At 35.5% G+C, this 20,845-nt stretch overlaps 1 long non-coding RNA gene across 1 annotated transcript in view; it reads right to left on the bottom strand.

Moving 5' to 3' along the window:
* The window catches only part of LOC102160577, a 162,097-nt gene that overhangs the window by 19,950 nt on the left and 121,302 nt on the right, over positions 1-20,845 (bottom strand). Inside the window, exon 3 of the long non-coding RNA XR_307223.3 lies at positions 9,706-9,739. This is a non-coding gene — a long non-coding RNA (uncharacterized LOC102160577). The remainder of the gene's footprint in view (positions 1-9,705; positions 9,740-20,845) is intronic.

The raw sequence follows: 20,845 nt of genomic DNA, 5'->3' as shown, positions 1-20,845 counted from the left end.
TGACAAGTTCATTGCTAGTGGGTTTCTATATTTGGTATGTTGTTTTGTCAGTTAGGGGTATAGGTACTTGGAGATGGAAATCATCATAAATATCTGCTTAGAATCTGAGATTAAAATTTTTCTTTTTTGTTGTCTTATAAAATACTCTCACACCCTGTTATGCTCATCAAAAGTGATCAGTGTCTAAAGAAAATATGTGATATTTTGAGGTATTTTAAAACTTTGGCAAGAAATACTGGGTAGAGTAAATTTCAGGGTCTTTTCTTGTTCATTTCTCCTCCTGTTTTATTCAATTCTATGCTAATATAAAAACATAATATAAATCTGCAGAGAAAATAGAATTCATATAACTCAGACTACTGCCTGTTATTTCAGGCCCCAGCCTCAGTCAATAATCATCCTTTGGGGGGAAAGCTCAGTTCAAGTCAAGTAAGCTAACAAAGGTGATGCCATCAGAGGCTTCACTTCTTTTTTCTGCCCTTCAGATGTTGTGACTTTGCATGGGCTTTTCTGAGATGATTAATGACAGGTGTGACTGGGAGAAGCAATTACAGGGATTGACTGGAAGTTTAAGACTTTGGGGATGAAAGTGAATGATATGAACATGAAAGTTTCAGGGATGAAGTCAACTTCTGACAAGCACAACATGCTCATTACGGAAATTTTGAAATAGAGTAAAGATCTGAAAAGTAAGTTTGAAATGGAAGAACATAATTTCATCATTAACCTCTTTATGTGGAGACTAAAGGCATATCCTGTGTTGAAAGCATGTGTGATTTGGAAGGCTAATTATTCACACCCCTACAATTTTATTCTATTTCATGCCTAAGCTCCCTGTACATTCTCATGGACTGTGCAGTTTTCTCTGGTATTGAGACTATATAAATGGTTGCTCACATGTTTTGAAAATTCTAAATGGCCGACTCAAATCATTTAATTTTATATTAGTCTTTTAAATTAGCTCACATGAGGAAGCCCTATAGAGAGACAAAGAGCACTCCCAAGCATCTGTTGACTTTCTTCCTGGTTGGTCCTTTGATAGCACTAAAAATTTAATTAAACTGCAAACCTATGGAGGGCAAAGATCATATTTTATATACTGTTTCTCATATGACATCTAACTTTGTGCCTCACAAATAATAGCTTTAAAATGAATGTATAGAATGAATAATTGGCAAGGTCATAGATTCCTTAGAAAAACATTTAAGAAGGAATTGGGTGAGCACATCTGAGCATGAACTTTAGACAAATGAATTTTAATTATTTCAAAATGAAAATGCTGAATCTATTTTGAATTTGCCAAAGACAGGGTTACTTCTCACTTATAGCTTAAACCCAAAGTCATAAAACTATGCCACTTCTATTTGAATAATTTTCCACTTAAACTAATAAGAATACATAATTTTTCATAGAAATTATATGTATACAGAAACAACAAGAAGACAGTAGAGTAATAAGAACAACAGTCTTTTCTCCCCTCATAGGGGGAATCAAACAAGAACAAGTTCAATTGACACTGAACCTCTCATTTCACAGCTAATTTCAATCACTCTTATTTACTAGTCTGACTATTCTACTTCTTTCTAGACATCAGTTGTTTATCTCACCAGTATGCAGCCACCCAGCTCCTTGAATTAATAACTAAAGTCTTCTGGAGTTTCTGTGGTGCGATGGGTTGAGGGTCCAGCATTATCACAGCAGTGGCCCGGGTCCCTTTTGTGGTGCAGTTTTGACCCCTGGCCTGGGAACTTCCACATGACACAGGCACAACCAAAACAAACAAATGAAAAACAAACCCAAAACCTAAAATTTTCTCTGGGAAACTAACATAATTCCCATTTTTAATCCATGTGTTTAGGTGAACTTTTACTCCCAGCCGCACAGGTAGAGAATGTGAGTCAAGTGTAGCCAGTTTCCCATCACATTCCAAAGTCTTTAGTTCTTGGAAAATTTGTAACCAAATCCAACCCAATGGAACATGGTTTTGGAGGTAGTTTGGGAAAATAACAGATTGAACCCACAATGAACCAACACCACAGACACTAAACAACACCTAACCAAGAAAAACCAAGTTCTGATCACATCATTTGAATTCTGCTTCCTACCCTAACCTTTTTCAATTTTATGAACCATAAATTTCATTTCTTAACCTGAGTTGGATTTTCTACCCATTGGTCCTGAAAGTACCCTGACACTGGCTTACTCAAAGGCAACATAACATGTAGTTGCCTATTTCTAACCAATGCTAACAACCAACATAAACTGCAGGCATGATTGGATAGCTAAGATTTTCTGAGTGAAGGATCTCCCAGTGTGAAGCTATGTTTGTCATGGCCCTTGTGAACGGAATCTGTAGAGAAGGAGACTGAACGTAATTTTGGCTACCTGCCACAAATTAGATCTAGATGAGAAACAGCTCCTTTGCTTCAGTGTTAATAACACTTCTCCACAGGTGACAAATTTGTCTATTATCTTTGGCATAAGGGGTAGTAAGTAAGCAGTGAGTGAACTGGTGGTGGTCCCAAACAATAGTGAATTTAGAAGTCCAAAGCTGGCTGGAAAGTGTAGGCGTCCCTAAAGTCAATTCATGAGCATTCAGTCAGAGGAAATTAAACCCACAGGAGAGGATATAGAGCAAGTGACAGTCAGTATCACTTCCCAAAAAAATGACGACCATGGATCATGTGTAATTCCAACTGAGGACATTTATTAATATCCACTGTTGGATCAATCATGCCCAATTAAAACTTAGTTCTTAAAGCTTCCAGAGATCCACAAGATGATGTATTGCTTAACTTGAAATCAAGACTCCACCTCCTAGAGAGTTCTGCTCAGAAATAACTACTACTTCAGTGTGCCTAGGATAAAAACTGAGAAGAAAACCAGTGTGTAAATCTAGTTATGTAGTAGTAAAATGCAGCCAGTGGCAGAAACCTCCAGGCATGAATGTCATTTTCAGAAAACTAGTTATTTGGGCTTTGATAGATATGTCCCAAGAGCTGAGATTAGAAAAGAAAGTGGAGGGTGGAACTAATCCATGGGTTTTAAAATTTGCTGTCAAGTGCTACTGAAAGACAATTTGGTAAAAGTCAAATTCAAGAACAAGATCATCCAAAAAAAAAAAAAAAATCAACTCAAAAGACTAGGCAATAAGACTAATAAATTTGAAGTTATGGAAAAGTAAGAGGAATCATGGGATACAGAAAGATGGTGAGGCAGAACTAGTGGAAGGCAAAATTTTAAATGTGCGTGCATAGAGTATTTTATGAAGAACGTGGACCACATTTATACTCTGGGAGCAGCTAACAAGTTCGTAAAACTACCTTGAGCTCCAAATCATTCTGCCATCTGGATTACAAGTGGAGTCACAGTAGTTTATCTCACAGCTCTCCTGTATTTTGTAAAATAGTAATGTATCCAGGAGAAAACTAGACTTGTAGGAAGATATGCTTTCTGTAAAATGAACCATCCAGCTACTCTCTGAAGAATTAATAGTTTAATAGTAGCGTAACCATTGCTATTATTTGTTGTTTATTTACTAGTGTGGAGATTGCTATCATGAGAATTTCTTTTTTGTCTTCAGTTCAGCAGTCCATGGTGAAATGGAAAAAAGAGCAATATGTGAGGTTGTCACAAAGCTGAAAGTATTAAATTTAAAGGAGAATGCTGTTCTGTGATGATGTTCTTTCTACATTTTAGTGTTAAAAGGTATTTTTTATACATAATGATAGTGATAAGAAATAGTAGTTGTTGCCAAAATAGTCCTTGCTGTGTAAGATATAAGCTGATAACCCTGTTTTGGTTTCCAATTTCTACACACACACACACACATCACAAACAAACAAACGCATACACTGCAAGGTTCAAATACATTCTAGAGAACTCAGTGGATGACAGAAAGATAAAGGGGGGTTCAGAACTGGGAGACTGAATTATTCTAGATGAAGTGGTAATAATGTTTTGAAGTAGAATTGCCAGTCATCTGGGAGGTTGGAAACAACTGTCTGAAACAGATTCCTCCAAATCAAATGAAATAAATCTCAACAAATCCTCATATGATGACATAATATATATTGAAATCAGTGTTGCATAAATAATATATTCGATTGGCAGGCTGTGAATACATTCACAAAGTTATTGATGACCTTTCATCATGATTTTCTAACTTTGTTTTGCTCTACCAGTCCTGAGTTAAAAGCTCATCAATAACTCATTGAAAAATGATATATAGAGAGTCAGTAAACAAATGAGGTATGTCTAGTCAGTCTAGTTGGTAAGCAACAACGTCTCTATATGCTACTCTTTTTTTTTTGCTTTTTAGGGCTGCACCCATGGAATATGCAGGTTCTCAGGCTAGGGGTCAAATCAGAGCTATACCTGCTGGCCTATACCACAGCCACAGCAATGCAGGATCCAAGCTGTATCAATGACCTCTAGCTCATGGCAATGCCTGATCTTCAACCCACTGAGCAAGGCCATGGATCAAACCCACAACTTCATGGTTCCTAGTTGGATTAGTTTCCACTGCACCATGATAGGAACTCCTCTATATTCTACTCTTGACAAAAAATTCTGGGTCCTATTGATCACCCTCTTTGTATACATATTATTTCAATATCACATATACTCGTCTCTGATGTAAAATATTTTTAAGGTGTAATATTTGAGAATTGACAAAATAAACATAAAATATTAACTTTACATCCTGATATGATAGAATTTTATTTTCAATTATCAACTCCAGTGAATTAATGACATTAATCCAGAATATTATATGTAGGCTATCTCTAAACATGAGAAGAAATGAAAAAGAAAAAATCATTTTTTTTCCTTTACCAGATATTTTTTATTCTTGTAGACACAGCTAACATACATTATATTTGTGTTCAGTAATTTTATTACACAAATTGAAGAAGTGTATTTGTACTGTTCAGTTATTTTACCATAAAAATTGAAAAAATACATTTTAAAATTTATTTTTTGATATCTTAGAGTGCCAGCAAAAGGACATAGGAGCCAGACTGAAGGAATTCCAAACTCTAGATCAATTTGAGGTGGATAAAAACTAAAAATAAGTACTGATTATAATATATCATAATTCTCAAAATAATATAAGTATCCTCAAATTCAGTTGAGGTAAGATGGGTAGATAAAGGGACTGTGCTTCCTTATAATAGAATCCTGATTAACAAACGTAGAAAAAGTGAGGAGTTCCCATTGTGGCTCAGAGGTAATGAACCGGACTAGTATCCATGAGGACACGGGTTCAACCCCTGGTCTCACTCAGTGGGTTAAGGATCCGTTGTTGCCCTGAGCTATGGTGTAGGCCACAGATGCGGCTCTGACCCTGTGTTGCTGTGGCTGTGGTGTAGGCTGGCAGTTAAACAGCTCTGATTCAGGCCCTAGCCTGGGAACTTCTATATGCTATGGGTGCAGCCCTAAAAAGAAACACACACACAAAGACATAAACAGAAAATCATTATTTGGCAAATACAAATGATTGCTAGTGATGATTTCAAAGTTATGGACTTGGAATCATCCATAGTTGCTGAAATTAGAGGTTAAAAGTAAAATAAGTAACAAGTATTTGTATAGTCTCAAAGAGTCTCTTCACATAACACTTATTAAATGACAATGAAAAAATAACCTTACAGTTGGGACACAAACTGGTCATGGTTAATACCCAGTAGTGGGACATACTGATCCTATGAGCCACTGAGACATGAAAGAGTAAGAAAGAGCAAACGCCACTTTTTGAAGTACTATTGTCAAAAATGCGCAGCATGATTTCCATCATGAGAAAACTGCAGACAAGTAAAAACTGAGGCATATTCAATAAAAATATATTCTTTATACTCTTCAAATGTGAAAACTTTATAAAGACAAAAACTGAAGAAATGTCACAAGTCAGAGGAAACTAAGAAATAGATCATTTGGGGTACAGCTATAGAAATATGAATAAGATCTGTGGATCAGTAACAGTGTTGTATCAGTATTAGTTTCCTGGTGTTGATAACTGTGCCGTAGCTATTATAAGACATTAACATTTAGAAGAGCAGGGTGACGGGTACACAAATTTTTAGTATTCTTTCTGTAACTTTTGGTTACTCCATTTCAAATTGGAAATAAAATAGTAAAAAGGATTTGTTACTTTTGTTGTAACCGTTTTTCAGTAAATTAATACAAAGCGCCACAGCATAATCATAAGTAAAGTCCTTGACAGGAATTGAGAGGAGAGAGCCATCATGTTCAACAGGAGCAAGCTAGGTTCTGCCTATTCCCTAGCCCAAAAGGCCTTTCTTTCAACCCTGCTGAGGTGAGTTAATCCATATCTACAAGTTCCCCACAGGCTACATCTTGAGAGCCACACCAGATAACATATGAGATAGTACACAAGAAGATGGTACTAAACTCTACACTGGCACCAGTTTTAGTAGCAGATCAACTGTACAACTAGTCCAGTCCTGATCCTGCACCCTAATTCTAGTAAGAAGGCTTCTTCTGCCTTGTTCCATTAAACTACAAATGGTCGTTTTAGTGCTTCCATCCCTTTAACACTATAGTCCTAACTTCTTCCTGCACTGTCACTTACTTCTAAATGATAGACTTCCCAGATGCCAAATATTCACCCACATGTTTGGGCAGACCTGATCCCTCTGATATTCCCATCTCCTTTACCATCTCCATGACTTCACATTAGCCCTCCCCACAAACCAGATTCTTCTCTATATGCTATGTTATTCCTTGTCTATCTTTCAAAATCTATGAATGCTTGCCATTGTAAACTGTCTGTAGCTATATCTATTTTCCCAGGTCATGCCTTATCCTAGCAGTAGACCCTCTATGGCTGGTGCCCAGACAATTTTTAATGCTTTACCCTAGATGCTATGATTCTTCTTACATACAAAATATGTCCCTAACAACCTAGATGTGCAACTCCCACAAGATGATAAAACTCATCACTGTGGCTGTTACATAAGGAGCTATTCTGACAGGCAGTGGAAATGAGTTTTGTGACCATAACTTTTAACTTTACTGTTCATAACTTCGTTACAAAACAAATAGCTGCTGCTAGTGAAACAAGTACCAGAATTAGATAACTCAGCAAACAGAATCAGGAGCAGGGGTGATCATCTTTTATCTTCAAGAAAGATCTATACTTTCCTTTTTCCATACAGAAATTTTGTTCAATGATCAGTTTAACCTTCTCTGGATTGTGAAAAACTTGATCATAACACAGAGTCATTTGCAGTTTTTGAGTTGTAGATCTTTTTTTTTTTTGTCTTTTTGCCATTTTTCTTGGGCCGCTCCCGCGGCATATGGAGGTTCCCAGGCTAGGGGTCCAATCAGAGCTGTAGCCACTGGCCTACACCAGAGCCACAGCAACGTGGGATCCGAGACGGGTCTGCAACCTACACCACAGCTCACGGCAACGCCGGATCATTAACCCACTGAGCAAGTGCAGGGACTGAACCCGCAACCTCATGGTTCCTAGTCGGATTCGTTAACCACTGCGCCACGACGGGAACTCCCTGAGTTGTAGATCTTATGATGCACATGGACTGAAGTGACTGCTGAACCTGTGAACTCCAGCATGACTACTATGCTCTAATAACACATATGCAGCAACTTTTATCAAGTATGTGAGGAGGAGAATGTTGCTCAGAGGTCCTCACCTGCAATCCTGCAATTTAGAAACTCAATTATTTGTTCCAGGGGTATTTTGGAACTGAGAAAATTGAGATTTTTTTTTTCTCATCATACACGACTTATGAATAAAAAGAGCCCTATGATTGGTTGTATTTTACGTTTTCTTCTTTCTATACACTGATACTTTTTAAACAATTGACTTAATTTTATCCATGGGTAAATGGTCAATAATCTCAGAGGAGCTTTAATCTGTGCTCTGTACTGTTCAATACAGTAGCCACCAGCCATGTATGGTTATTTAGGTTAAAATTGAAACTAATTAAAATTAAATAAAATTATGAATTAAAATTCCTCCATTGCATTAGCCACATTTCAAATACAGAATAGCTACATGTGGCTAATACCTACCATATTGTCAATACACTCCCATGATTAAGAAAGTTCTATTGGACCACAGTGTAAATCTGGAGTGGAAAGAACTCCAAAGAATTTTTGATGCCTGAAATATTTGAATGATGTTACAAAGAAATGGGTAATTCTCAGAAGACTTTGCTAATATCATAGTGAGAACCAGGAGAGGCTATACAGAATGCTAAAGGCCTATTTTTTCCCTTAGTAAAAATATTCACGTTATAAATTAAATTATGCTAAAGTTCTATATAATGTCATATATTCTACAAAATGATTTCCTCGGCAATGATGTGAGTCAAAGCATATCCTTTGCTATGGTTTTAAACATTTAATCATAATTTTCTCCTGATTCATTAGCAGCCTACAGTAGCTTGAAAATATAAGATACCTATCTTACAAAATCACGGTATAACATGTAATGCTCCATTTACAAAAATACATCTAGATTTGTTCCATACAAATGTGTGTAGGTCAACTGTCTAAGCTTTTCAAATATTGAATCCCATATAACATTGAATTATATCAGATCTAAAAGTAATAGCTATAGTAATAATATTGTTTCATATGATCTTAATCAGCAGAGAGAGAATCTGTTTCACATACATAGCTTAAAATGTTAAAACACATTGAAGATGAAAGTAAAGCAACTAAAATAAACATGGATCTAGAAATTTTTAAAAATTTTATGTATAATAATGCCATGATCATACTGCAGAAAAATCATTTTGGTTTCTTAATATCATTTCTCACCCAATTTTAGTTTTGCAAAACAGACATGCTGAGCAATCTTTTGGGCTGAGACTCATAGAGGTGAATACCATACAAAAACATCTTTCAAGAAGCTCACTCTCTTCTGAGAGATAGACAAAAGTGGGATTTTTTTTTGCAAGTTTTATTCAGTGATGCTGGTAGACCACCTACAAGAGTTTGGCTGGGTGGAAGTCTAACAGTTTGCAAATTTTGACTAGTTGCAATTGTCAAGTTATGCTAAGAATTGACTAGTCAGGCCTGGTATGTTATGTTTCAACTACAGACACATTTTTTTTTTTCTTTTTGTAATTGAGGTATTGTTGATGTACAATATTATATAAATTATAGGTGTGCAATATAGTGATCACAATTTTTAAAGGCTATCTATACTCCATTTATAGCTCTTATAAAATATTGGCTATACTTTCCATATTGTACAATATATAGCTTATTTTATACTTAATAATTTGTACCTCTTAATCACCTATCCCCATATTGCCCTTCCCCCCTTCGCTCTCTCCACTAGTAACAACTAGTTTGTTCCCTATATCTGCTAGTTGGCTTTTTTGTTATATTAGCTAGTTTGTAGTATTTTTTAAATTCCACATACAAGTGATATACAGTATTTCTTTTTTTAAACTGTTTTTTTCCTATTTTTTTATTACTCAATGAATTTTATTACATTTATAGTTGTACCACAAACATCACATCCAAATTTTATAGCATTTCCATCCCAAACCCCCAGGGCATCAGTATTTCTTTCTTTGCCTGACTTATTTCACTTAGCATAATGCTCTCCAAGTCCAGCCATGTTGCTGCCAGTGGCAAAATTTTTTTATAGCTGATTAGTATTCCATTGGATGTGTGTGTGTGTTATTAATGCTTGGTTCCTACCTTGAAAACAGGTCCTTGAAAGCACACACCTCACCTGTTGGAAGGAACAGAACAATTAATTAATGTTGTTATGTTAAAAGTGGAAATAAATCATAAGAAAACACCAAAAAGACTATGACTGGGCTTGTAGGTTGGAGAATCACCTCCTCAGTGGTATCTATAGTCTTGAAAATGTGTAACTGCATGGAGAAGCGAAAACACAGGATCAACGGAAAACTATTGGAGGTTTGTGTGACAGCCATATTTAGGAAATGAAAAAAGAAAAAGAAAAGAAAAGAAAGGTAAGAAATAGAAGCAGTGACTAGAAAATTAGAGAATGGGAAAATGCAGAGTCATGGAAGGCAAGGGGAAAATAGTTTAAGGAATGGAGGTTTAATGACACCACATGCCACAGACAGGTCAAGTAGCACTGAAGTAAGGTAATTAAATTTGAAGGTTATGCGTGACATTTCAGAAATTAAATTCAGTATAGAAGTGGGAGTTTAACCACATAAAATGAGATTTATAAGGGGATGGACTGTCTGACCAGGAGTTTTGGAGTACATATTAAAGGATTTGGGGAGTAAATGGAAATAAAACATTACAATACACATTATAGTACTTTACTATTTAGTAAGAAATTAGATCAGAGATTCTAAAAGTCTAGTCAGTGGACTGACCACATCAATCTTGCTGTGGACAGGAATGAGGCTGGTGGTAAGGATGATTACAGCATCTCTACTGTCAGAGTCATAACATTTATTTCCCTTACTTTGTGGTCCTTCCAGGGACTTTAACAATGAACTTTATGAGTTATTTCTACATGAATGAATAGCATTTTACATATGTGCCAGGAGTGAATTAAAAAATCTAATTTTCTGAAAATTTATACTTAACTAGAAGAAATGTAGGATATATAATTCAAAGAAAAATAAAAGTTTGAAATTCATTAGCAAAAAATACAATCTTTTTTCCCCTGACCAAAGATTATTTTAAAATGTAGTAAGTTACCTTGGAAATGCTTACAAGATAAAAGTTTTGGAGTTCCCGTCGTGGCGCAGTGGTTAACGAATCCGACTAGGAACCATGAGGTTGCCGGTTCGGTCCCTGCCCTTGCTCAGTGGGTTAACGATCCGGCGTTGCTGTGAGCTGTGGTGTAGGTTGCAGACGCGGCTCAGATCCCGCGTTGCTGTGGCTCTGGCGTAGGCCAGTGGCTACAGCTCCGATTCAACCCCTAGCCTGGGAATCTCCATATGCCGCGGGAGCGGCCCAAGAAATAGCAACAACAACAACAACAACAAGACAAAAAAAAAAAAGATAAAAGTTTTACTTAATTTCAAATATGTTCCATTTTTTTAATTTTATTTTATTATTTTTTTGTCTTTTTAGGGCCACACCTGCAGCATATAGAGGTTCCCAGGCTAGGGGTCTAATTGGAGCTGTAGCCGCTGGCCTACACCAGAGCCACAGCAATGCCAGATCCGAGCCACGTCTGCAACCTACACCACAGCTCACAGCAACGCCAGATCCTTAACCCACTGAGCAAAGCCAGGGATCAAACCCGCAACCTCATGGTTCTTAGTCGGATTCATTTCCATTGAGCCACGATGGGAACTCCAAATATGTTCCATTTTAAAAGCACATATGTGCCCAAACAGTTTTTAAACTTAAAAGTATATTTTGTGTATTCAATAGACATTCATTCAAGTGGTTTTCTTGCAAGGTTACTTTGTGCCAGGTGTATCAGTGAACAAAAACAAGTTAAGGTTCCTGCCCTCCTATAGCTTGCCTTTCAGGGAAAGAGTCAGAAGTAAACATAATAAATAAGCAATTATGTATTATATGAGAAGGTGATTGAAGTGATGGATAAAAGAAAGAGTCGAGCAGAGTAGGAAAGATGGAGAGTAATGAGGCAGGAAACACAGTATAGTCTCAAATGTAGTCATCAGAGTAGGTCTTAAGGGAAAGTGAACTTGAGCAAAGGCTTAGAGGATGGCATCAAGGAAGGTAAGCCAAGGGAATACCTAGGGAAAAGCATTCCTTGTAAAGGAAACAAAGGTTTTGTGATGTCTGAGAAATAGCGAGGAGGCCAGTGTAGTAGAAGCAGGGGGCACGGAGAGACTGGGAAAGGGAGACAAGAGATCAGAAAGGTCTACTGAGGGTGGGTGAGTCTGATCTAGGTCTTTGAAAGCCATGTTAAGCACTTTGTTTTTTTACCACAAAGATAGTCAAGCCTCCCTTCTCTTTACTGGCTCCTATCAAATCCTTGAAAGTTGACATTAAGTTTGGGTTTAGTGGGTATGTTTACATATGTCCCAGTCACTTCTGCTTCTAAGAATGGTATTCAGGAATCTTCCTACCCACACTGTGGTGACTCACTTGGCCCATCATGCTTTGAAAGAGCAAGCTATATAATAATATGAAAGAATCCTACAACACCAAAAGGTGAGATGAGGATTGAAAGATATGCAGCTAGAAGCTAATCTATAAAAATTGATCATAAGCTTATCAGTGAAAGAAATTTAGTGGTTTTCTCAAACTCAAAAAACAATAAAAAATTTATATGCAGTTATCAATAAATATCTGTGGAGCTAAAAGAAAAAAATTAATAATAAAAAAACAAAACAAAATTCAACCACACAAGAAAACTAAATTATCTTCTCAGCTGCTCATAGAACATGATAGTACCAAAGTATTATCATATGAAAAGATAAAATTCCTAAAAATACGGGAAAAAATTCATCAAGCAGTTAAAAAAACATAGTTTTTCTGATTTGGTGATATTTGTGGTATTGCCAGATTTTGTTAATGTTTATAATTTGGTTGTGATTTTTTTCATTTACTAACTTCCAAAGATAAATTCACATTATTTTTTAAAGGGAGTATCACATTTTATAAGTTTCATTCTCCCAAGCCCTGGATCTATCCTTGTTGTGAGTAAAATGCAGAGGTATTTCAGGATTTTTAACAGGAGCATACATAACAGAAAATGCAAGATTGAGCAAGACCTTGGGTGAGCTCTAACATTAAAAAATGCCGGAGGCAAGAAAAAAAAAGAGGAAGAAGCAAAGACCTAGGAGCCAGCACAAAGAGAAAGAAAGCAGGAGAGGGTTTTGTGCCAGAATCCAAGTGAAGAAAATGCATAAGAGGAAGTGAGCAACTGTGCTTGGTAGTGGATTTAATTTCAAGGGAATCAAGAACTTGGTTTTCTTTTCATATTTCAGAACATTTCTGTTCAACAAGTAAAATGTTTTGTGTTTAAAATTATTTTAATTTCTTTTTTTCAAATTTTCACGCAGTGTGTTTTCAAAAACATCTTGGGGGTTCACTTATATGTTTCCCTTATTTGGCCATAAGTTCTTGAGGAAAGAGATACGGTATCTTCACTGTGTATCTTCAGCATATAGTTTGATGCTTGGAATATAACATCTTTTCATTCAGTATTCAGTGAGAGAAAGAATAAAGGGACAAACCAAAGTAAAACTGTTAAGTTTCCCATTTCAGCTGAGGATCCATCCTGAAAAGATATGGTTTCTGCGAATAATTTTTACACTTTACCAATTTCAGATGTCAGGAGCTGGAACACTGAATTGTGCCCCATCCACCAAACATGCCAATAAATGCATTCATGAAAACATCTTTTGTTCCTATTGATTGTTAATTTTCTGAGTACATTGGGTCAGGGGTGGGTAAAAGGAGGCTGGTCAGGTAGACAGATAGTGGCCTTCAGATGATTAAAGAAGCTTATTCTTTCAGGAAGTTCCTTTGTGCTTTAGATACAGACCTTCTATTTTCCTTTTAAAAAGTGGGGGAAAGGATATTACATGAAGAAGCTTGGAGATCCACAGTAAAGCTACCTTTTATCTTGTGAGCTTTCTCATCTCCAGTTCCATTGGTTACTTTCTCCAGATGCTGCCCTTTTTGCTGCATATTCCATTTCAAGGTCACCTTTCTTACATTTCTCTTTAAAGTCAAAGGTCCTTTTTTACTTTAGTTTCAAATACCATCCTCAATTGCCTACTTCTGAGACTTATTGAAAGAGTATGTCCTCTGAGGGCTAAGAGAACTGTAATCTTATATACAAATGCTAATGCATTAAACACAGAACTTTAAATATAGTTTAAAGATTACTGAGTTGTATGGCTTCCTCACTATTAATGTCTGGAATTGTGTTTGCCATACCCAGGCATAGATATGGTGTGATTTCATTAATAAATTGCAGGAGGTCAGACACTAAGCCTTGTTCCTTATTTTCAGAGTCCTCAATGCAGGTGATGCATATGCAGCTATTTAATCATAAATTCAAAGCTTTCCAATTACTACCTGTGTGACCCTAGCAAATTATTTAACCTCTATGTAGTTTAAAGGTTCTATGATGAAAAACAGATATTAACTAAGGTAACCATATAATTTATTTTCCAAACAGAGACACTTCTGTGAATGGTATAGAATGCTGATAATAATTTTACCCTAAAAATATAGGCATAAAATCTGAACCATTCAAGAGAATCCAAGACATACGGAGCTACCAATTACTAAGTGAGAAAATACAAGAAAAACAGACCTAGAACTGTAGGTTCTTAGTAAATGTTAGATTATTGTTATTAATATTTTTTTTTTTTTGTCTTTTGTCTTTTTAGGGCTACACCCATGGCATATGGAGGTTCCCAGGCTAGGGGTCCAATCAGAACTGTTGCTGCTGGCCTACGCCACAGCCACAGCCACAGCCAGGTCCAAACCACATCTGTGACCCACGCCACAGCTCACAGCAATGCCAGATCCTTAACCCACTCAGTGAGGCCAGGGATTGAACCAGCAACCTCAAGGTTCCTAGTCAGATTCGTTTCCGCTGCACCACAACAGGTTATTAATATTAACATTATTTTTATTGACCTAGGAAAACCCTTCAGCCATCTTTGGTCTGTAACTAGCTGTCACCCTACTAAGACAAGTAAACCATCCAGGATAGGGTAGTTGTTTTTCTCACTTTTGCTTCTTCTACTTTTTTTTTTTTTTTTTTTTTTTGATGGCATATAACAAACTTAAGTCATTCTCACCATCAGTAAATTTTTGTTATCTGAATGCAGTAAAAGAAATATTTTGCTAAACTAAATGATTGTTTGGTATAAGTCTGTCTTCAATAGAGATTTAGAAGAACTTAACAATTTTATGAGTGAGCCCTGAAGGATTATTTTGAAATTGGTCTCAGTCTCTCATTTTAAAGGCAGAACCATTTCAATTCCTTTAATTTCTTCTCATAAATATAATTTTCCAGCTCTTTCATTCATGTGGCTCTCTAATGAATCCTATACAAAGTTCATTAAACTCCTTAAGGAGCCTCAAATTGGGCACTGTCCTCTAATAAAGATAAATCGTTGAATATAGAAGATAACACTGAAATTGCCATATGCTAATCTGGCATCCTAATAGAAGTTTTGTGTGTATTTTTAGTATCATACTTGATTTGCTACTTTCTACTCAAATAAACCTAGCTCTGTCTCTTAGGAGCTTACAATAAAAAAAAATACAGACTTCTTCAGGTCGTTAGGATCTTTATGACAGTATAGGTACTTGTCTGAGAGTTCCACAAGGTCCAACACTGTGTTTGTTTTTATTGCCAGTGTATAACAAGCTCCTAGCAGAGGGATTGCCACATTGTAGGCTGCTAGGAAGTATTTGCTGATTACTTGAGTGAGTGGATGAGCCAATGAATAAATAAAGACAGACATAAATGAGAGAATACTAAATAAATATGGTGAATGATATTTTAAAACTATGTACAAATAAAAAAATCACATAGTAACATCTATTTTTCCATTTATTCTGGGAATATTTATTAAATATCTCTTCTGCTAAATACTGAAAATATAAAAGAAAATTAAGATATAATCATTGTTCACTTAAAACTATAGAGAAAAATGTTATGGATTAGATAAAATAAATAATCTTAATATACACTAAAATAATAATATACCATGAACAACAAAATTTATCCCATAATGTAAATAGGGTTTAACAAAAGGAATTTTTTAACTCATTACATTATTAATTAAAAGGGAAAAATTCATATAATCATAAAAATAGATGACAAAAGTCTTTTGATAGTATCCAAATATTTCTGGCATTTGCTTTGGAAAAACTGGGAATAGAAAATATTCTTAACACAAAATACACAACTTAGAAATAATTGTAGAGATCTTTCTAAAAGGATGGGAGAGTCTCATTCAAGTCAGAAACAAGTTTCCTATATTTCCACTTTTTTTCAAAAGCCTTGAAATTTTAAATTAAAACAAATAAGAAAAGAAAAAAAAGGAAACAATGAACAAACAGGGGTATAAATATTGGAAGGGAAGACAAAATGATAATCATTATTATATCTCTGTGTGTGTCTGTCTATAAAAACTAAGCAAAGATGTTCAACAAACTGTCAATAATATCTTGAAAAGAAGGAAAATTGCAGGAATGAGAAATTGCAGCTTTCTCATTTTTCTGTTTACAATTTTGTATTTGGCATGATGAGAATGATTATAGCTATATATATAATATATTCCATGCCCTCACAGAGTTGCACTGAGGAAAAGAGACATGACCATGACAAAATTATTGTATTCCCTGGCATAACAGAAGTCTTTACACTGACTTAAAGAGATCAGTGGAGGAAGTAACCAACCAGGTGTCAGAGAAGACTTTGGAGAGGGTCAGGAGTGAGAAAATAGAAAACTTTGAAAGCAATGAAAATAATGATTGTGACATTAAGGGGAATACAAACACAACTTATTTGGGGAGAGCAAATCATTCTATGTGGCTAATACAATAGGGTATAGGGGAAGAAGAAAAGATGAGAGTATATGTTGAGAAAGAATGATTTCACCAAATGTAAAAATTTCTATTTTTTACATTTTGTTTAAGACTATTTCTCCTTGCTTATCATGCCAAGGATAAAGACTGTTTGGTAGGCTTAATTTCATATTAGCAGTAACCGTACATTTTTATTGATGTACATTCAAAAATATTAAAATATATCCTTATAACACGCATATATATAGTACATACTATATATACTCACATATTATGTAATTCAAAAACTATATACCTGTTTTTTATTTCAAAATTTATATCTAAAAAGTTTTATCAATTTTAAATCATTTCAAAGAATAAATTTCTGGTATATTCTACACATTTTTTAGTCATACAGTTGACTTTTGAACAATACAGGTTTGAACGGCATGGATCATTCAATAAATGTACAACCAGCCTTTCATATCCTTGGGTATTGCATCCTTGGATTCAACGAATCATGGATCACAAACTTAATACACAATCAGCAGTTGGTTGACTCCAAGGTTATGGGACTTATAGATACAGAGGGCTAACTATGGGATTTGAGAATCTGAGGGTTTTGGGTTCACGGTGGGTCCTGGAACCAATCCAATGCAGATACAGGGATGAATGTATTTGAAGATCTTTGAGCTCCAGAGTAACTCATTTGACTTAAGGAAAATATCATCCATATATGCTAACTGAAAAAAAGTCCTCTCATTAAAGACGGCTCCCCCACACCTCAGGAAAATCATTCTCCAAGGCTATGCAGTCTTAAAATGTCCCTTTGTAACTCTAGAGATATTTGTACTTAGGGAATGTGAGAAATAATTATGAAAAAAGTGTTGGGAAAGGAGGGTTTCTGGACAGCAAGTTCCTTTTTGGGAAGATCTATTTTAGGAGAAAACATGCATGAAAACTGGAGATTTGGAAACGTATTTCATTCAAACTACCTACGACCTTATATCCCCTAGAAAGTTTTCCTGTGTCCAGGAGGTACAAATGTCTCAGTTTATAGAACGCTTGCACTGAAAAGAGTCATCACAGATTTTTAAATCTGTAATAGGTGTGGCCTGATGATATCTGTGTGTTAGGAAGATAATTGGCAATATCACCACTACGGATTCTAGAACTGCCTAGTATGGTGCCAGAAACATAAAAAGTAATGAGTATCTATAAATAGCTATCAATAATCAATAGATGAACAAATAAACCAATAAATTAGGAACTCTAGGGAATAGGAAGTATGTGTGTTTCCTATTCTTGGAACTCTCCCAGCCATGGTCTGGTCTTACTTGCCTGACTAGATTACTTCTTCCTATAAAGTTTTCTCTCTCTATCTCTCTGTCTCTCTTTCTCTTTCTCTCTCTCCTTTTTTGGCCATGCCCATGTAAGTTCCCAGGCTAGAGATCAAACCCAAGCCATAGCACTGATAAATCTATCCTTAACCGTAGGCCACTGGGGAACACTAAATTTTATCTCTTTTGAAAAACTTCACTCAGATTAAGCTGCTTCTCCCAATCTTCTCTGTAAACCATTTGTGCCTCTTGAATCTGTCATATTAATTATCGCATCACACTGTCACTGTTGACTTACATGTCCATTTTTTCCTTTACCGTATGATAACACGAACCACTCTGGCCATTGTTTCCTCAGTGCCTGGGATGTAATAGGCGTTCAATAAAAATTCAATAAATGAATAATATAAGAACATGATGCTTCTATATTACATCCCTAGTGTTGGTGCTGACAAGACAATTCTTAGGATTCTTATAGGGAGATATAGGTAAATTTAATAATTGTACTTTCCAAAGTCTTGATGATCTACAGGAGGCATTTCTTTCTCATTTAAACACACAACACAGTTATTATCCTTCTGAGCTCTGAATTTGCCTTTGTCTTTGAAAACTGTGAATCATAAATATTTGTGTTTTCCTCTTTGTAATTAATAATAAAAGACTTGGAGCCAGAGTGTTCATCACTAGAAAAAATAATACATGCATATTTTATGTAACATTATCCCTGGCTTTATCTTATCTTCTTATCCTCATTTTGTTGTAGTCTTCATTTTTTCATTCATGAATTTTTAACACTGAAAAAAATATTTTGTATGAAAAAATAATTTTGTAAGTAAATGAAAATGAAATTATAACACATATCAAGGTATAATACATTCCTCTTTTACTTCTGACTCAGAGGCCTCCTCCCCATAATCAACTGTTCTCAACATTGTCTTGACTATTGCTTTTGAAAGTAACATATATACAGTAGACACTTGAATAACATAGAGGTTAGAAGCACCAACCTTCTGCACAGCTGAAAATCTTCTTCTAACTTTACTGTCAGCCCTCCATATCTGTGGTTCCACATCCATGGATTCAACCAACTGCAGATCATGTAGTATTGTTCTATATATTTAGCTAAAGAAATCCAAGTATAAGTGCACCTATACAGTTCAAACCTGTGTTTTTTGAGGGCTGCCTGTGTATAATTGCATATGCTTACTGTATCACGTTACATACATTGTGGTATAACAATTCCAATACATCGTTATTATTTCCACTTTAGCAAGAGATAACTGTATATTTGAATAATTTATTTCTATTCTCTCTTTTTCAAAATTCTATTTGACATATCTTGGATCTTATTCTATTTTCCACATTTTTTAATCCCTCTACCACATTAGCCATCTGCTCATCACTTTTCAACTCCTTCTGGGAAATTCCTTCAACTCTAAACTTTCAGTTTATTAATATCTCCTCCCCTGTGTCTAATCTGCTATAGATAACTTCTATGAAGTCGTTTAATTTTATTAACTATGTTTTCTATCTCCAGAAATTATACTGGGTGTTTTTGAAAATCTGCCCATTTCCCCCATATTTAATAAATGCAAAAGGATATCTTAATTATCATATATTCTTACTCAAAGTGAAATTAACTTTAAAAAGTATAGATAACTAAGTGATTTTTGAACATTTAACATCTTTGATTACATTAAAAGTAAACCTGAACTTGAGCTAACCTAATAATCTAGTACAATTTTAAATATTTTAACACTTTTTCCACACAAAATTCTGTGATTTATAGAAAAAGAATAAAGAGTTCTGGGAGTCAAAGAGAAAGAGAAAAAGGAAGATGTAGACTGGAAAACTTACATTACTTATTGCTATGGCAGCAACTATTTAGTGCATGGTGTGAAAAGTTGTTGTTTTTTTTTTGAGAGGCTTACTCTTTCCTCTATCCTTGTATTTAAATAGGTGATGAAACAAATACGAGAATCATGCATGCATATTGTAAGTCAAATAACGTCTATTTAAAAACGTACCTGTCTTTTTTCACATTGACACTTTCTTTTTTGTGTTTTAATTCATCTTGCAGTTTAAAAAAAATGATATCCCTTCATTTACATAGAAGTTTATTTTAAAAAATTATACTCTATTTATAGATGTGTCTGTGGCCTTTTCAGCACTCAAATTCTCCTGCTGGCTTTGTTTTGTTACAATCACAGGGGATTGATTCCTCATGTGATCTGCGATTTTGGACTCTGACTTCAACTTCAGTGAAAATTTGATTGAGATTTCTTATTTAACCTGGGGCAAGACTTTGTCTTCCAAAGCATTTTGTACTTGTTTCTTCCAGTTGCTCACATAATATGTAAGCTACTTGGGACCCCTTTTTACGTTAAAATCAGTTTGGGAAAATTTTGGAGAAACGTTTTATTTGGAGAAATGTTTCGTTTCTCTCAAAATTTGGGCATAAAGAGAAAATTTCCTGGTCATCTTATTGCACCTAAAATTATTTTATTTTTTTCTAACTCACCTTTCACTCAATGTGCTGCCCTACCAGAGTTCTGGTATATGCAAGGATCTTTGCTTTGCTCTCCCTCCTATATTGCTCCAGTCCTGGTCTCTGGTCCCCACTTAAGCATTTAAACCAAAGCCAGTTGGGAGTTTCTGTAGTGGCACAGTAGTAATGAACCCAACTAGTATCCATGAGGACGTGGGTTCAATCCGTGGCCTTGCTTAGTGGGTTAAGGATCTGGTGTTGCCCTGAGATGTGGTGTAGGCCGCAGATGTGGCTCAGATCTGGCATTGCTGTAGCTGTGGCTGTAGCTGACAGCTAGCAACTACAGCTCTGATTCAGGCCCTAGCTTGGGAACTTCTTTATGCTATAGGTTCAGCCCTAAAAATGACAAATACTTAAATAAATAAACCAAAACCAGTTGGTTGCTGAGGCAACACTTCCCCTTTTCCACTGTACATTGCCTACCACCACACTACAGAAGCATCAACTTAGCCATTTATACTCTAGCTTTCAATTTGTTGGCTCTTTTCTTTGTTTC

This window comes from Sus scrofa, chromosome 13 (assembly GCF_000003025.6).
Source record: "Sus scrofa isolate TJ Tabasco breed Duroc chromosome 13, Sscrofa11.1, whole genome shotgun sequence".
In the NCBI taxonomy this organism is placed as follows: domain Eukaryota; kingdom Metazoa; phylum Chordata; class Mammalia; order Artiodactyla; family Suidae; genus Sus; species Sus scrofa.
This window is presented reverse-complemented; position numbering and strand designations above follow the sequence as displayed.